Genomic DNA, 18,320 nt, shown 5'->3' on the forward strand with positions numbered 1-18,320 from the left:
GGGTGCTGTTCCTGCAGCAGTTGTATCGAGTGCCGGGTTGCACCATGACGCCTCCACGTATTGTTGAACACCGGTTTTAGAAACCCGAACGCGACGCTTAACCTTACCATCACTTTCAGTGTTGCGCCTACGGACGAAGCTGCTATTTCGTGCACTTGCTTTGCTTTTTTTTTTTGTAACTTTTACCTTAGGTTATGATTTGCCTCCGTGAGATGACGATTTACAATGTAGGATGCGTAAATCCACTTTCGAATTTTAGATCTTTATGCAATACGCGTAGTCTTTGTCAAATATACACGGATATATATATATACACGTTGTCTCTCATTCTTTACAAAGTTATTCCTCGGAGTGTCGAAAACGGCAGGCCACAAACAAAAGTAATACATAAATAAAACACCTACAGCGCATATCTTTAAGGTTATCTCTTCTCAGACTGAAATACTGAAAGTGCGGAACAAAGTGCGTACATATATATATGAAAGACAAAGCCGCTTGTGAAGTTTCGTTGTTCTTGAGAGTCGTAGAAATTCCTGCGTCGGGCTCTGCTGTGATGTCCTACGAAGGCGGCGTTCCAAAATAATATATATATATATATATATATATATATATATATATATATATACACGCACGGAGGAACGTATATTTACGATAAACGCCGGCAGCGAATGCTATGGCCAAAGGCAAGTTTTCTGGTCGAAACGCGGCCTCTTGCGCGGGTAACTCTCCTGTTATTGTTTTGCACTTTTAGTATTTCAGCCTGAGAAGAGATAACCTTAAAGATATGCGCTGTCGGTGTTTTATTTACGTATTACATTTGTTTGTGGCCTGCCGTTCTCGAAACGCCGAGGAATAACTTTGTAAAGAATGAGAGACAACGTGTGAGCAACTTTGGTGAAGAAAAGTGGTTGGGTATGCGTGGTTCGGAATTAGGATCGAACTTCTTATTGCCGTTGTCGCGCAGAATGTAGTGCAGCTCGCACAAGTGCAATAAACGTGACCCATACTTTGTCCGAAAGTTATTTTCTCATCCCGCTACGGCACTGCCATTCCTACCTGGCAGTAACCTGTTAGAGTAGCTAGCACCATCGCCGCATCTGTAGTACAATACAGCTTGGCAGGTCCAGTTTCCTAACGCGCGTTGCTTTGCTTTGTTTTCCACCATTAAAGCTGCCAGTGCCTAGTCGTAATTTGAATAGCACGAAAATGTATTACACTGCCGGAGAAACAACAGCGCTAGTTACCTTAATTGTAATCACTGGTAGGAATGGCGCTTGGCGGGGTGAGAATACAAATTTCCCACAACAAAATACAGGTGACGTAATTGGAGTAGGATAAGCAGCCTAGCACTCTACGTCCAAATCACATGCGCGTGCATGTGTACCTATAACGATGGCTGTCCGACGCCGCGCACTGTGCTTTCAGTTGTGCTTCGGCCACACGCTCTCCTGCTTGCATTTCATTTCATTTCACACGCTCGCCTCTTTGCATTTGAACACGACACTGGCGCTGTCATTTTTCAAAACACGAATTACCAACAACCCTCCCGCGTCTCCTTTCTACACATCACAAGACACGTCTGACGCCATTCTTTATTCGGGACACCTAAACGCGACCGTGAGCCTCGCACGAAGAGGGGGGGAAATTACCGCCGCTCACAACCGCACCCTGCATTCGCACTTAAACGCGCGCTTTACCTCCCAGGCTCGCCGATACGACTGAAGCGAGCCGCTTCCCTACCGGCATTCCCAACCGGCATTCCTTTCCCTTTTGCGGAACACCTTCCCCCCCGCTCTCCCTCACTCTCCCTTTTCTCCTTTCCATCGCTGAGTGGAGCGCCACTCCGGGGCGCGACCCAGTCGGCGGCACCGAGCGACGGACCGCTCAGATTCGTCCCGGTGGCGCAACAGTGTGGAGCGGCGTCGACTTACTCCGCGCGCAGCTATCCTTTGGATTGGCTCCATTCGTGAAGCCACCGGGCATTGTCGAGTGCCCCCTCATTGAACCGCGCTGCCTTTTTTCGGTATGCTTAAGTGTGCTTTCGCCGCTGTTCTTTGTTTCCGTCTAGTTTGAAAGTGGGCAGTGTAATGTTCTTTTCTTCTCTTTCGTAGCCATCTAAATGTTGCGTAGTGTGAACAGTGGTACCTGTTGCCGTCCCTTCGTCAGACGTCCGAAAAACGTCTCCGCTCGCTATGTGACCTGCCAAGAATAGACGAACTGTCGTCATCGGGCCTCTGCCGAGGCGGTCTGCTCGCCGTGATTCTGCAAGCAATGAAGTTGCGCGCGTCGTGTTTCCACACCCTGGACTCAACCTAATTCCCCAAACTTCCCCTTTCGTTCACCGTGTGTCCCGAATAGGAACGAAAGTTCCTCCCGATCTGTCGTACATACTCTGTGGATACTCAACCGGCATTCGATAACGACTACGGAAGTAAATCCTCCTTGGAACTGCTTGACTAAGGAAAGGTGTTAAGCCACCCAGTAGCACCGCAGCACTGGGTTTGAATTTATTCGTCAATTACGTGAAAAACGTTACGGTCTCTGGAACTTCAAGTGCGTACTTGGATGCTGCTAGGGTTGTCGAGTGCCACGTGACGGGTACAACTCTAAGCTTTGGTTGAGGATTGGACTGGGATATTGAAGACCCCTGGATTCACTGACGACGTCGTCTATGCGGATAAAAACCGGAAGGCACAACTCGAACTCGGTGCGAAGGGAAGGTCCATCTTGCAAGCGTCTTTAAAAGGGTGAGCGACGAATTTATTTTTCTTCTTCGCAGGTTTCGGGTGCGACAAGCAAAATAGTTTTTTGTAAGGAGAATAAATTGACAGCTTGCAGCGGCGTACATGGTCCAAATTTACAGGGAAAAAATATAAAGGAATCAGGACGATATTAAAACTCCTGTACATTGTTCACTTAAAGGAAGGCATCTCTAATCTTAATGTTATTCTTTCCGTACCCTTCATTAAGAGTCTATAGACAGGCGCTTAGCATTCGGTACTCTATGATTGGTGTGTTGCAATTACACATCGCCAGAGGCTCTTATCATCAGCAGCTGTGATGCCTCATGTATTTGCTAGAATATAGTACCTCCGCGCATATATTTCTCAAATGTATGTTATTCGTTGTGGCGAATGTATGTGGCTCAAATGAATATTATTTTGGATGAGAGATACGGAATATGGGGAGAATGACGCAAAAACAAAAGCGGTGCTATTTCGGCATATTCAGTTGAGTCGAGTTACCGACTAAACTCGGAGAAAAAATCAGCTTTGGCCTCTAAATTCGCAACCACGAACAGCAAGATCACAAACAAATATCTGAAACAATTTGCATGTTTATTTTTATAGAACTATTCACAACAAATCACGTTAGTTATTTATGCATGGATTACATGACCAGGAGGACACTTGCTGCTTTTAAAGTTGTTGCTCGTGTCAATGCCACAATTCCAAATTTTTTTTTCTTGGCTTGTTTTGTGACGTGCGGGCTGTAGGCAGGTAGTGTTGAACTAAATGTTCATCTCCGCTGATATAGCCTAGGTTGCGGAAAGAAATGATAATTTGTCTTTGTTTTAGTTGTCAAATGCAAACTTTAATATTTGCTAAGTGTAATAACAAATATAAAAACAATTGCAATTAACTGCCAGAATGACTTCTTGGAATTGGAAATGATGGCGTATATTTGTCCACATTAATGCAGCATTAGGTTGCTGTGAGCGAATACAGAGGGCATCTAACACAGCCAAAAAAAAGATAAATAATTTAAGTACAATTAGGATCACTGGAATGCATCATGTAACCGCGAAAACAACAAAGGACAAAGAAGGAAACACACAGGACAGCGCGGTGTTTCCTTCTTTGTCCTTTGTTGTTTTCGCGGTTGCATGATGCATTCCAATATCGACCACCAACTAGCCCGCCTATCCCTGTTAATTAAGAGCACCCCAGTGACAACACGGTTAAAACAACCGAATGTACCGGAGGTTTTCAGACACTTCCTACAATAAAGACCACTTGTCATGAACAGAATGGGCACTAGAAGGACCCACAGAAAATGATGACGACACAAGGTCAACTAGACAAAAAAAAAAACAAGTGTCTTTTTTTTCTTTTGAGGAGAATTGGCTTTTTCAGCGTAGCAGTATTCCGTGTGCCTTTTTAGTCGAAAAAATATTTTACCTCGTCAGATTTGACAACGCTTGACCACTAGTGCCGTTGGGCTTTGCAGGTGCACTCCTTCCATAGCGGGCGAAATCGGGCCATGTCCGATATCAAAATGACTATTGCGTTTCGCTTCATATAATTTGTAAACACGGGCAGTATACCTTTCTATTCTGTAGACCACACCCGGGTGATCTTTGCTCGAAATGCGATATTAGACTGCGTCGCCAGGCAACGTAGTTAGCTTCTTAAGTGTAATCAAGCCAATCGTTGCAGGAAAGTGAGCAGTACATCCATACAATTCGGTGCAGCTAAGCTTACGATCAAGTTTAAAAGCGGTACAACAGTCTCAGAACTCATTCTGAAAGTCCATACTTCGAGCACTTAATCGGTTTATCTGCGAAATCGCAATACGTTGGTTGCCACTAATAATTGAGAAAATGTATTGAGCGATATGGCTTAATCTCCTTATTGCTAATTGGTAATTCTTTCGTGGCTTTTTTATTGAAGGAATTTGGTACAAATGGCGAAAGGTCGCAATTCGCTAAAGGCAATCTTTTAGGAATCCTGTAAAACTTCTAATACACGCAGTATAAGTAGAGGGAATGCGAAAACAATATGTGGGGGAAAATGAAGAGAAATGACGCGTTGACGTAGAGTTTCACATCCTTTTCGAAGTAAGAAAAAGAGAACTCGGCTTAATCGTTAACCACGTTAATAATCGACGCCCCTATTCAGGGAACTGTAGTAGCAAGGAGGCACAGGTGCTGTTAGAAAAGGTTGTTTCTAGCCAAACATTTCTTTTTTCAAGCCGGTGACAGGGTCAGATTATTTACAGAATACAATCAACGCGGCAAAAACTATCTGTTTCTGCAGGGTTTCTTTTTTTACGATATATAGTGCGAAATATTGTCATAATCTCAGGAAAGTCCCAAATAGTTTATGCACTTTCACAAAGAAAAAAGAATGATTCGCGAAGCACGAACAGGAGGTATTTCAGTTTGCGACAAAGAGCTTAGGGACTCGAGTTTGATAGGTTTTATAATATGTCGATGGAAATTACAAATAAGACTGCTACAAAAATAACACAATTTTATGCACATGTGGATGAAAAATTAGGTGAAATAATGTACGTACAAACTTCTACGTTAACAGCCAGATGAAGCACAGGAGGTGCAATTTCTGTCCTCATGGATGGAAGAAATCGAACATATTACTTCGTGCAAACCTTAAGCCATAAACTACAAATTTGTAAATTTCGTTTCTGTCCATACCTGTTCGAAGTGTACCCATCACACATATATTCATTTCTTGTATGTTGCACGTTCACATTTTTTAATGTTGCTTTTATTACTGATCTTACTAGTGTTCATTTTACCAGCGCAGCAGTGTATATTTCCTTCACGGTTATGTTATTTACACCTATTTCAATGTGCTCGCAATGCGTATACATGCATGTAGATGTATTTATGCCCAAGAAAGTGCACGTATACTACGTGTTGCATTAACGAAGCTACCATTACGAAAAGCTTATTGTTTGTATTGCGAATGCCTGCACTACTGTTATTGCCCAGCCTCGTCAAGCTGTATGCTTACAGCTTTCTTGCTAGGGTGGCCTTCAACACTGTACTTTCTGCTTGTAAATAAATCTTGACTTGACTGTAGCATCAATTTAAGCATTAATTTCACTTACAAACATCAATTATCTGCAGGCATTAAGGTTCATCTGCGTTGATGGGCTCTGCTTGGCTAATTATTTTTTTCAATATGTATCAAAGCGAACAACAGCAATAATTTGTGTTATTGTGAACGTTTCATGCCCCGGCTTAGTACTAGTGCCACGGTGGCGAAGCGCGTTAATAATAGAAGACATTCCCAAAGCCAAGCGCACTCATTCCAAATTTGATCTTCACTAGTATTTCCAGTTAAACCATCCTCGACAGCATACGTAGCTTGCAGAGCGCAGGGCTTTGAGAAACAGTCACAATCGTATTGCAACGCATGATAGTCTTCGATTCGTCAATTCATCATGCAAGGAATCGCCACCAAGGGTGGAATACAACTCGATGACCTTGCTGTCACTAGAAACATTTTCCATTTTCCTTCAGAATATTTTTGCGAAAGATTGCCAACCCGGAGACGTTTCGAAGTGCATCTCCTCGAGATTCGGAATGGAACCCCTCTATTCTTAAAGTAAAAAAAAACAATAACAAGTGATTCTGGTCTAAAGGATGTTGTACTTTAAATGTACTATATGATGTCAAGAATATTTAGGTACCTCAAGGGCTTAAATTGATAATGAACAAAAAAATGTGTCAGATCCACACAATGCGCAATCGTGACTAGTTGTCGCACCTTTCAACGAAATAGAATTGAAGATTTCTTCGGTATGTTATCACTCAATCAATAAATCAATCATTAGAAAATGAGCCTTACTTAAGCAAATCAAAATGGTTGGACCAACAGCCTATGTGGTCATTGCCTGGTTCAATACAGAAAAAAACATATATAGGTCACCGACACACATATTTGATAAATGAGTAAGAACATTTTTTACACGAACAAGTATTAGTTTGATAAGGGAGGGTTATTACGTTTGACTAGACAAAAAGAAGCGTTTATATGCCTGGTCAAAGTTTTTCGTTACTTTTATGTCTACGTGCACAATGTTCCAAGTTATAGCGCCGAAGAACTGTAATATGCTCGTTCACCGTACACATCGCTGCAGTAAGGAAGGCTTAAATTAAATTTAGTTGCCTGCCCGTAGGAAGTTAAATATGGTGCTGGGAAGGGGAAGTTCGTGTTGAGTATTTTGTGAACTAAACAAGTGATCTTATATCTCCTCAACGCCGTATAAGAAAGGATACGAATCTCAATAAACAGTGTGCGACTGGGGTAATGAAACTGAGATAATGTTGTTCTTAGGGTGCGCATTTACAACTGCAGTATACGCGCTAAGTAAATTTTATTTGTTAGGCCTCATATTTCGCAACGATAGCCGAGGTGGGTATGAAATAAAGAAAGATACATGCAACAAAGCAAACCACGAGGAGAATATTGCCAGGCATGGGCCAAGGTGTAAGGGCTGAAGGCTAGTTTCCTACAGACAACGTTAATTTGTTCTCTCCACTGCAAATGACAGTCTAAAGGAACCCCTAAATATTGAAATATATCAGCATGGCCCCGAGATCGGTTCGCTAGAGTCAAATTGAAGTCACTATAATCTGTAATCCAGGTTGGAGTGAAAGATGATACATTTAGTCTCATCAGTATTTAGAGCTATCTATTTTCTCGAAATCATTTACCTACCTTTAGCTGTTCGCCAGATATAATGTCTTGCAATGATGAGAGTAAGTCGCCTGATTAAGGTAAGGTGGTGTCGTCCGCATACATTAACACCTTTGTCAACTTAAGTGCGTGCGGTAAACCGAGCCTTGCTGTACCTTTGTTGCCTCCGCGGTTTAATATAGCTGTGAATGAATTGAAGCTTGTATTCAAGAATACCGTAGGATTCCAGTGTTTCTAAAACTATGAGGTGACAGATTTATCGAACATTTCATCATAATTTGGCGATTGTATTTTTTTTTTAAATAAAGCCCAGCCAGTCCCCCATGCAACTGCTCAGCTCATCTTATAGTCGCAGTTGATAGAATTAGTGAATTTCGCCCCAACGCCCGTCTAAGCGAATAGTCGAAGCTGCTAACTTAAGAAACAGAGTCGTCCTGGTAGCATCAACAGCTTAAAAAAAAGGAAAACTTTGGTACGCATCAAACAGGTGAGCTAAAGGATCATTCTAACCTATGATCACAGCGGACCCTGTACTGTCAAAGTTTGTTTCATCGCACAAAGGGACGTCCGCGTACACTGATTGCTATGACCTCAATCTTAGTATTTATGAAATGCTTGAGATGGGGGGGGGGGGGGGAGGGGGCCATTTAACCTGATCATGTAATCCACTAATCCACAGGTGTCTAAAGAAAAAGGGGTATCTGAAGTTTTATTAAGTCAAGCGATACTACGACCACATTGCAATGGTATTCAGATGACAGGCTTTATTCCGGCTAGCACACATGTTGTGACGAGAGTTTGTGCCTGGTTATTGGCAAGCGTTGCAAGAAGGGGCAAGCTCCTCAGCCCGTTATTACCAGCTTAATCCAGTGCTCTGACAGCTTACGAAATTTTAAGCATTTTTCTTAGTTTAGCCATTTTTCTAGGCTTCAAAAAGTTTGTTTTTCTGTCTTCTATGTTTCTCAGCGTTCAGGCGTATTCTTATACCACAGCTGCCTTTTTTTCAATTTTCATAAAGGAGATCATATAAACAGGATTCCCAAACGTTGTGACCTTCCAGAAAATGGACGCAGTTGATAGTGCGCTTTTTTGAGCATCATTGAGTGCTGGGCAACAACCCTGGGCGTGTGATAGTCTCGAAATGAAGCAAAGACCACTCCAAACTTCCCCGAAAGATATTGCGTCGACTATTATGGAGACGCTTTATGTCAAATACAACCAGGGGGCGGGAGGATATTCTGTTAATATCCCCCTAGATGCCCATTTCGTCTGCTGCTGAACTGCTGATTGGCTGGGCTGGGGTATGCGTGAGAAGGAGACAGACGCCCTCAGCCAATCAGCACTTTAGCAGCAGTGGAAATATACGTGTCCACAAGGTGGACACTAACAGAGTGTCCCCCCTGGTTTTTGATCAAATGAAGTGGTCCACTGTCTCGTTGCAAGGCAGCAGCAGTGCAAAGAAAAAAAAAACCTAAAACAATGAGACAGCTGAGAGGCTAGCTGCTACGCAGGTGGCAGCATTGGAAAACGCGTACCGGCCGTGTAGAAGGGCTGAGTTAGAAACAACTTACATGGACAGGTAGAAACCGGCACACTCAATGAAGGAAACTTATTGATTTTCAAAGCCCACTCAAAAGGCATGCAGCACAAACACCCAAAGTTTTGGAAGCAAAGTTACAAAGCGAACACTCATAGACAAACCATTTACCGAATTTTCAATGCATTGCAGAAGAAAAGTGTCTTGCATAAGTGTACATGAAAAGAGCAAAACATTTATCACAAAATATAAGCGAACACACAAGTGCTTCGCGCAACGCACAGACTCTAAGACACTATCATGAAAAACCATTTACCAGTTCTTGCTAACTTTAAGTAAGCAAGAACTGGTAAATGATAACTGGTAAAATTTAAGTAGAACCCTTTTCGTTAGCCTCCAGGTTTCTTTACCAGTACTCACGTACGGGGCAGAAACCTGGAGGCTTACGAAAAGGGTTCTACTTAACTGGAGGACGACGCAATGAGCTGTGGACAGAAAAATGATAGGTGTAACGTTAAGGGATAAGAAAAGAGCAGATTGGGTGAGGGAACAAACGCGAGTTAATGATATCTTAGTTGAAATCAAGAAAAAGAAATGGGCATGGGCAGGACACGTAATGAGGAGGGGAGATAACCGATGGTCATTAAGAGTTACGGAATGGATTCCAAAGGAAGGAAAGCGTAGCAGAGGGCGGAAGAAAGTTAGGTGGCCGGATGAGATTAAGAAGTTTGCAGGGACAACATGGCCACAATTAGTACATGACCGGGGTAGTTGGAAAAGTGTGGGAGAGGCCTTTGCCCTGCGGTGGGCATAACCAGGCTGATGATGATGATGATGATGATGCTAACCTAATTTGCATCATAGCTCTACTACAGTTTCTGCAGAAGGCGCCAGTGTGCGGGCGCTGGGGATGACGAGTGCTGAATACCATCTTCATTTAAATGATCATTCCTCTTTGTTGTAGAGTCGCATGATTTCTATGTCCGAATTTATAGACGCGAAAAACCAAAGCCTAATTCATAAATGAATCGCATATAAACAGCGCAATGTTTCTGTTAACATACGTAAGCTATCACTTTGTCACATATTTCTTTGACCAGAAATTCTTAAGGTAAAATCGTACCTTCTTTAGGATCAGTTGCTGATTGCCAGAGCTTGCACAGTCCCAAAACGGGACGGTTGCTCCGCTCCGAGTGGAGTTACTGAAAACAGCGCCGAGCGCCTGTTCCTGCATGTCGAGATAAATCATGTGCACAAGGCTTCTAGTGGAGTTTCCATTCCAGAAGTCCTTTGTCGTGCAAATGAAGTAAACTCGCAGCTTTTAAGTATAGCGGGTGTTTCAGCGGGCACTTTCAACATTTTTTAAAGGTTGCCACTGGCAGAAAGCACAATTCTAGTTCATGAGGTGGTCTACTCGAAGCGGCGGACACTACTAGCGCAAAAAAGTGAAATGCATAATCGACTAATAACAATAATTCACTAATCAACTTTTTAAATAATTACTTTATGGTCTATGTTGCAATTTACAAATTCTAGCCGTGGAGTTCGCAAGGCGGGTCCACTTGGAACGAATTCTTAGGATGACATCAGTTTTAACTCCAGATAGCAATATACGCAGTAAAACCTGATTAAATCAAGCAGGCTAGGGGTCTATTCGTCCCCGTCCCGTTTCGAAGGGGATGCCAATATACATCATCATCAATTGGAGGAAGAGCTTTGAGTAATGGATGGTTTGAAAATATGGGGTTACCCTCTTTCATTCTTTTCGCTGAGCTTTAGGATAACATTTCCCTACCATTGCTTCCAACAAAAACACTAACACTGACATGAAGTCGCCGATCTGAACAAACGCGCGCGAAATAGAAAGCAACAAAGTCATCCTCGAGGCACATATTTTGTAACGGCCCTTTTGATGTTTTATTCTTCTCGACATGTATTATTCACGCTGACGCCGCCGCTTCGTTTTTATCGCTGAGGTGGGCCACTTGGAACCACGCATGATAAGAAAGCAAGCATGAAAAAAAATTTTATTATATGACTAGAAAAATACGGGCCCAAGACCTTCTTTTGTTACAAGCTTTCGCGCGATGTGGCCCACAGTTGTGCAGCAGCGCTAGAACTCCCGCGCACGGACAGTGCAACCACCTTGAGAAACGTGCACGTTATGGCCATTTCACCAGAGCGTTGAAAGAGTAGGCGAACCATACGGTGGCGAAAGGTATGGGCCGCTTATCCCTCCTACACCGCCGCTATCAGCGACTCGCCGCATTAGCGGCGCAGCACCGATTTCGTCACTTCTCCACAAACAGGTGCAGCTTGGGCTCCGCGGTTGCTTGCGCGGCTACCGGGCACCGCATCGTAAATCAAGAAGCCCCGCACGGTGGCTTAAGTCACGGAGTGGCGCCACGTACAACTTTGAAACTATAATGCGCGTTCTTGCAGCGCAGCGCTACTTTGTCGCGCGGGAGATAGAGGCCTGCGAGGGCGGCCCTCGTACTCTACGATGCCCCCCCGAACGTTCCAGCTCCCGCACACGGCGTTCATCAGATATGCTGGGCGCGGCAAAGCGTGAAGCTGAGGCACGAACGGGGGAGGGGGGGGGGGGGGAGCGCGCGAATTCGGAGGTGAAGGAAATAGCAGTGTCGCCACGCTAAGAGGCTTTGCAGAATACGTGAGCAAAGAGTTATGCATAACCAATTTTCATAAAGGAGAGGCTTATGCAGATGCGTCAGGTGCTCGGGACAACAACAACAAAAGAAAAAGCGCAGGACGAGAAACGCTAACTTGTCACTGAAGAAGTGTTTGTTTATAGCATTTGTGCGGGAAAGCTGAAGGAATATCTTGTTGGCTGTGAGAACAGGACGTGCAGTCGCAAGTGGCAGTGCCAAAAGGGGCATGCGTATTCCAACCTTGTTCACTACACGGCAGGAATGAAAATTCAAGCGCCACTCGACGCTTTCAGCGACCGTTCCTTGTACAGCTGTGATCGTCGAGGCAAATTGGGAACTTGGCAATTCTGAGCATGACTTCGCAAGAAAAATAAGCTGCGGAATGGTATTGTGCCTGCGCGGAAACTGCAGTGTATATTCGAAGAATGTGATGCCCGCAGTTACATTCTGTAAATGCACATATTTACTTTGATTTCTTTCACTCAATCGAACTGTCCATCACGCAGGCTTTGGGAGTGTTGATGTCTACGCTTGCAATTCGGAGGCCCCAGCACGCACTACTGTGGAGAACGAGAACGCCATTGTGCGCATTGAAGAAAACAGTATTTTTTTTAGATGGCGATGCCCATTGTATCGGTTAAGTTAAGAGTGAGAGGAATCATTAAAGCCTCCTAGTAAATTCCGTATATTAGAACAAATAAACGTTTTACCAATCCAACCTTTATTACAATGATTAAAAGTCACAATTTCGCCCGAAAGGCAAATGTGAGCCTTTCGGGATAGAATTTTATATCGATTGCGATAGAAAATTAGTAGACAGCTATATGAACTAAGGATAGTAGTTTTATCGGCGGTATAAACTTCTAAACATTAGCTTACTAACTAAACGAACAAGCATGGTGTCACGCACGCCAACCAAATATGAACATATTTCACTCAATGATCGCGCACACACGCTGCCATAGCATTGGAGTGAGGCAACACGGCTGCAGCAGCGAGCAAATAGACCTTCGTGCTGCGTCTCGCTTCGACGCGAACTACGCGATGAGAACACAGCGCACACGAAGCTATCAGCACTCGACACACTCTGGCCGAAAATCCAGACGCGCGAAAGCTCTCTAATAACAGCCTTCCAGTCAAGCTATTGCAAGCTTACCCAATATTCAAAACGTCTTTACTAAGATATTGACCACTGTTTCTGATATGCAGTTCGGAGGATTTCAGCATCATTTCTACATGTCCCAAGCGGATTTAGTTCGCAATAGGCATCGCACGAGTAACGGCCACAGATGTTAAACTACGAGTTAAATATATCGGGCAGCACTTAACCGGCAATATACAGAAAGAGGTGACGCAGTTGTCAGGGAGAAGCAAATTCTGCCTATGGTTTCATACACGCAAGAGGCGATATTCCTTCACCTCTACGCAAACATCCTGCGACTTCATGTGTGACCAGGATATTCCAAGGATGCGTTACTTTTCAGTCATCATCCTGCGCAACATTTTGACAGGCATCAAGAAGATTTCTGCATCTCCCATCACTGCATCTGTCAGAGGCTACAGTATCCGCATATTCCAAGATGCACCTTCTGGGCCTAAAAATTGTCAGGTGCACAAACAGTGGGGGAAAACATCTAAAACGGCGAAACAGAAAGGGAAAAACTTGAAGGACATTAAAGTAGCCTGCTGGGAGGGATTAAAAGCCTCAAGTACGCACGGAACAAAACAGTTGCGTATGTACGAGTACATCGAGAAACACAAAGTAAATTAATTTCGCAGTAATCGTCCAGTGCATGAAAGAAGGAGTTGCATAAGAAGGAAAAGTCAGACTATGCTGCCTCACTATTTCGTCCTCATTGAATTAACGTCTGTGTGAAGTAAACTTAAGCGACGCTTTTATGGCAACATTCACGGACTTCCTTACCCTGGCTGCTCGATGCGCCTGCTGTTTTGCCGCATAGATCGCACTTTAAAAATAAATGGCTTGCGCACCCGCTTTCCTCGCTTTCCAGCACAGCAGCTCGGTGCTCTAGCCGTTAGGTCACCGTTACACGCGCACTTCTATTGAAACAGTGCCATATAACTCTGGAATGATCGGTGTGTGTGTCACATTGCTTTCCACTGATGCTCCAGGGCGCATGGTGCACCAGCATATTTCACCTCAAATACGCAGGAACGAAATGGCCAAATTGATAGCTTTTATTCGCCGCTTCGGGAACCCTTTCCTTAGCACAGGTTCCAAGACGTGCGTTGAACTCACACAGCTTTTTCTTTTATTTTGCAATTTGCTGTGAATAATTTTTATTTCAAGTCGTTTGCCTCAAAAATGTCTTATCTTCCTTAGCCTTCGCGACGCCCGATAATGGTCTTGATCCTCCCAGAGTGGGTTGCACCATTTCACTACAAGAAAGGATCATCAACCAACTCCGGAACAAGCCAATTGGCCAGCTGTCCGTAATGCTGCGGAAAAGGCTGCTCTTGACAGCTCTCCTTTGGCATCGAAAGGCACAAACGTAGGTACAAAAAATATATCACCACGACCTTCAAGGCTCTGACCAGCTCCATGTTTCTCGGCGTGTCCTCGACAACAGCAGAGCCGCATCTCAAGGTTCAACATGGGGCTGCCACACGTAAACTACAGAAAGCGCACGCAAAGCGTACGTTCATGTCAGTGCCAGGAAGAAAGTAAAAAAGGAAAGACAGCAACAAGAAATAAAGAGCCAAAACAAAGCCGAGTTCACTGAAAAATGTGAAAGTATGCAGAAAAAAGAACCTCGACGGCTTTTGAGACAGGGCCATCAGAATGGCATTCCGACTGACGTCGTTTGTCCGGACGCCATCGGCAGCAGCAGCAACGTCGCAGAGCGGGAACGCTGTCTCCCCAAAGACCACCGCGAGGACAACCATTAGCGGGACGTCTGGACGCGCGGAGAAGATCGCGTCGAGAAAAAGCAGGGCCGTGGCATTGAGGGGACTCGAGAGTCAGATGTCGTCAGAGTTGTCGCCCGCCGACTTCGCTCTCACCAAAACCGCCAAAGGCTCGCCGATGTCTCGTCTCTGCCCCACCGTTCCTTTGTAACAGTATGCAGAGTGAAAAAAGAAGGAAGCAAGGCAGGTGGAGAAGGCTTCTGCCAGTCGAGGCGGAAGATGGCCGAGTCGGCAGAAGTCTCTCCTTTTTAAAACGCTACTGAGGCGAAATCAGTGTGCGCAGAGAATGGCACGCTGTGCGAGAAAAGGCGCAACAAGCAGGGTGGGACTAAAAGTAAGCACAAATGCAGCAGCAGAGACTTTAACGAAACAAATCTAACTACAAACTTATTATTCATATAGATATAAGAGCGCTCTCCTAAACGTAAAAGAAAGGAAAATAAATCGGGTTATACTGAAAATGAGTGCAATGTGCGCGCGTCGCACAATTTTAAACATGCAAATGGGCGAGATGCGCTGCCCTGTCGTTTTGTGCCTACCTAATGGTCAAGAAGGCGGGCTTAGAAAGATTAGAAAGATTCGCTCAATAAAACATTTTCTGCGATGAGAATGTTCATTTATCCTTTGTTTTGTAACCGAGTAATCCCGTTCAAAACAGGGTTGGCAGTCTGGACACCCGTAACGGAAGTAAAGATCCTAGTTCCGCAGTAGTGTCCTCGCGTTCAGCACAGTTTGCGGAAACGTCGTTCCCGAAGCGTTCCTGGCGCTCTTGAATAGGTGTTGCCTAACGACCGTCGTCACTCCGCGGCGAAACGGCGGCTCACACCATTTTGAGACGCCTGCTCACCTTTGAACACGCGTACGGGCCACTCGCGCGCGATGGCGCCAGAGCTCCGTCGACGTAGTTTCGCCACATATGCACCCACTGTCGCGTTGGATGTGCCTATGACGCTTGGTTGACTCCGGCATGCTCTTCGCACTGCGCAGCAGCCCCAGGCCTCAAGTGCTATCATTGTTATGGCTACGCCCTTCGAGCGAAACGAATGAATAAATTACTGCGCACATTTTTGAACTTGTATCAGTCATTCTGCAATGAAGCTGCCTCTCCTTTTTTAGAATGAACGTATCCCTTTTCCGGTATGAGCAATTTCTCTGAAAAAGAGCTAACCATTATGCAAAAGTGAAGCTTTGTTATTTTTTTTAGAAAGTCTCCAGATCTTTGTGACCGTGGGCGCTGCATATTTGTTTTCTTGCCGACTAGGCCACAACCAATCACAGCGGAGGACTCGGGCGACGTTCCCGCCGCAGGGTTCCTTGCACAACCACCCGATAGCACTCGCCTTCAAGCTTCCGCGGCAGCGGCGGTGACGACCGTGCGGGTGAAAGTAAAAAAAAAGAAACAGAAAAACGCCAGGATGCCCTGCTATCTATCGCATGTGTTTGCTTCTTTTGCAGGACATTGCATTATCCTCTCCACAATGGCTGAGTAAAGCCTTCCGTGTCACTTTGTGCGGACATTCAATGAACACAAACTCGTATTTGGCTCTTTATGCACTCACACAAAGCATAGCTGTAAGTAGAGTCCAACTCCTTGAATCTGCTGCTTTTTTTCTCGTCTGTCTCTCGCTTAGGCTCCTTGCGTCTGTCCATGAAGCTTAAAATATAAAGGCCTGGAAAAAGGCTGAGTCGAGATGTCTTTTCTTTCGCTGTGCAAAGTTGAGCAAAGTTGCACGTTGGGCTTCTTGCTATATCATGATAGAGGCGAAAGACGTAGCGCGTTAGAAACAAGACAAAAGAAGAACACAGAAGCGCACGTGTTTGGCGCTAATGGAGTTTCACAATTAGGCTTGAAAGTTGAGTAGAACTTCTAATCTAAGCAAAGTTGAGCTTCAGACAAGTACCTTGTTAGTAGAAGCGTAATTACTACAAAACAAAAAAAGAAACGAATCATAAAACAACTGTTGTAGTGCGCGCGTGGGACAACAAGGAAATCTAGCTTCAAGGGTTGCGTTTGGGCTTATATAGCTTGCGAAGAAATATTAGACAAAACAGGCATTAGCCGAGATACAGTTAGCGCTAGAACTTTTGTATTAGTTAGCGAAGAAACAACGTTTGAACGAAATGGTTTCTAGCAGAGGTATGGGCAAGCGTTTCTGTTTTACCCCACAATTCTGCGTTAACCATTAGATTAAAACTACTTTAGAGTTATTAAAAAAAGGCAAGTGAAGTTTAGGGCACAACCTAAAATTCTGCATAGAAATACAGGAAAAAGAAAAGAACTGTGGTTGAGAGTGTGCGCACACAGCTGCCGACTGATGAAAGGAACCATCGAGTACGTTGCTCTGTATCTTGTTCTTAGTTTTGGTTTATCTTGCCTGATGTTCGTACCCATTTTCTCTACCTTCAAACCACCACACCTGCTCCTAACCAAACAGTACAAGCAATTTTGGCGTCTGTGTTTCCAATATTCAAATCACGCAGTCCGGATTTCAATGGTCACACAAATATTGCGAAATGTTTGAGCTTTTGATTCTGGCTATTGCGTCCCTTCGCACAGCTTCGCATCGAGCTGAAACACAGAACCCAGTGCGGTGCACAAAACAAAGTTTCAAGTGTTTTCAAGTGTTTTCCTCCGTCTTGAACCAATCACAGGCCGACTTATTTTCTCGTTCTCAGGCGGAAGTGCTGTAGTTGAATCCAGACAGTCCAAGTTCAGTGCACCCTGCTCTTCTCCAATACCCGCAGCATCCAAACAAGATAGAAGTTATCCGGCAGATGAAAACTCGAACAGGTTATGTCCAAATCTCATCTCCAGCAACAGCTTTCACAGAGTAGCTAATTATAATCCCCAAGGAAATGCCTTTGTGAACTGCGGGCACCGGAAACATTTGTTGGAGTCCACAACAAGTCCCGTTTGCCATGGTTTGGACGCCACCGATTGATCAACCGTGCTAGAGCGAAAGAAGTGCCTCTAGTCCACGTTCGGCCAGTTCACTCTAAAAAAATTTGGCAAGCTTTGAGCCTTACACTCTAAGAAAATTTACACCCGTTGGGGTGAATATCTGCTACACAACAATAATCGTTATCAGTCGTGCTTGCATTTCCTCTGTTAAAAACTCGGCGCTAGCTACCTTCCTGTCGAGAATGCTGCGTCAAGCTGATAATGCGGAAGCTGTTCGTGACTACACTATACAAGAAGTTTGCACCCTTTGGGGTGTATATCTGCCACACAACCGTATCGTCATCTGCCTTGCTGGCGTTTCCTTTCTTGAAAACGCCGCGCCCGCTACTTTCCTGTCGGCAATGCTATGTCATGCTGATAACGTGCATGCCGTTCGTTACTGGGAAGTACCGGGCTCGCAGCGTTAAAGAAAGGAACTGCAGTAAAGACAGATGACGATTATTGTTTGGGGACAAAGTGCAGCCCAAAGTGTGCAAACTTTTTTTAGGGTGTTGTTGCTCTGTCAAAGACAAGTGCTCCTGCTTGGCTCCAGAGACATATTTTGTTCGACCATGGTTGACGAATGCAGATTGTACTACACTGTTCATTTCGCTGCACATAAGTTCAATTAAGTAAGCGGAACATCGTTGCAAATGCGTTCCGCTTAGTTTGCGATACCTGCGTGCTTAACGTAACTTGCGCCAAGGATTTAAAAAAGCGGTTAGCAACAGCTGAACGAATCCAATGGCATATGGTTTGCCGTCATGTGCTGCTCCTTAGAGTATGTTTATATT

General features: G+C 44.5%; 1 protein-coding gene across 1 annotated transcript in view; it reads left to right on the forward strand.

The window, feature by feature from the left end:
• Nucleotides 1-1,871: 1,871 nt before the first annotated feature.
• LOC126528066 (glycine receptor subunit alpha-3-like) overlaps nt 1,872-18,320 on the forward strand; it is a 96,716-nt gene continuing 80,267 nt past the window's right edge. Inside the window, exon 1 of the mRNA XM_050175922.2 lies at nt 1,872-2,747. The gene's annotated coding sequence lies outside the window, so the exon portion shown is untranslated. The remainder of the gene's footprint in view (nt 2,748-18,320) is intronic.

This window comes from Dermacentor andersoni, chromosome 9 (genome assembly GCF_023375885.2).
Source record: "Dermacentor andersoni chromosome 9, qqDerAnde1_hic_scaffold, whole genome shotgun sequence".
Classification (NCBI taxonomy): domain Eukaryota; kingdom Metazoa; phylum Arthropoda; class Arachnida; order Ixodida; family Ixodidae; genus Dermacentor; species Dermacentor andersoni.